This window comes from Gossypium hirsutum, chromosome A10, assembly GCF_007990345.1.
Source record: "Gossypium hirsutum isolate 1008001.06 chromosome A10, Gossypium_hirsutum_v2.1, whole genome shotgun sequence".
Classification (NCBI taxonomy): Eukaryota; Viridiplantae; Streptophyta; class Magnoliopsida; order Malvales; family Malvaceae; genus Gossypium; species Gossypium hirsutum.
In genome coordinates, this window is record NC_053433.1 from 94,009,561 (window position 1) to 94,010,477 (window position 917).

General features: G+C 39.8%; 1 non-coding gene across 1 annotated transcript; it reads right to left on the reverse strand.

Annotated features, from left to right (window-relative positions):
- Positions 1 to 583: 583 nt before the first annotated feature.
- Positions 584 to 689, reverse strand: LOC121209276 (small nucleolar RNA R71). The gene has a single exon (XR_005904391.1). It is a non-coding gene; the product is annotated as a small nucleolar RNA R71 (small nucleolar RNA).
- Positions 690 to 917: the final 228 nt, after the last annotated feature.

Genomic DNA, 917 nt, shown 5'->3' on the forward strand with positions numbered 1-917 from the left:
GGCAGGTTTTTATAGTTTATGACTAGAAGAAACCCATCAAGACCATTACTTTTTGACGAAGAAATAGATTGTACGATTCGAAAAAATAAAGAGAAATAAGGTGTAAACACGGAGAGCGAGCGAAAAGACGATACTCAAACCCCAACCGAAGAGATGGCCGAAAACCCAGGCGATCAGCTGCCTCCTGCAATTGCAGCTAATCAAAATCCTGCTCCACGTACTATGTATGACTATGCTAAACCTTCTTTAACAGGAACTGAGTCTAGTATAGTTAGACCTGCTATTGCTGCAAATAATTTCAAACTAAAACCTAACACAATTCAGATGATACAGTAGTTTGTTCAGTTTGATGGTTTGCAGGATGAGGATCCCAACACGCACTTGGCGAATTTTGTTGATTTTTACGATACATTCAAAATTAATGACGTTTCTGATGATGCCATTCGTCTTCGGTTATTTCCCTTTTCACTAAGAAACAAAGCCAAGCAGTGGTTGAACTCGTTACCACGAGGGTCTATCACTATTTAGGAACAAATGACCGAGAAATTTTTACTAAAATATTTTCCGCCAACTAAAATGGCTAAATTACATAATGATATCTCTTCATTTGTGTAGATGGATTTAGAAACACTTTACGATGCATGAGAGAGATACAAGGACTTACTGAGAAGGTGCCCTCACCATGGGTTACCGCTTTGGCTGCAAGTTCAAACGTTCTACAATGGTGTGAATCCCTCAGCAAGACAAATGATTGACGCAGCTGCTGGCGGAACCATCAACAATAAAACACCGGATGATGCCTATGAATTCATAAAGGAGATGTCACTGAACAAGTATTAGTGGAAAGTTATGAGGACAAACCCAACGAAACAGCCGGCGTTTATAACATCGATTCAGTCACCATGCTCTCTAATCAG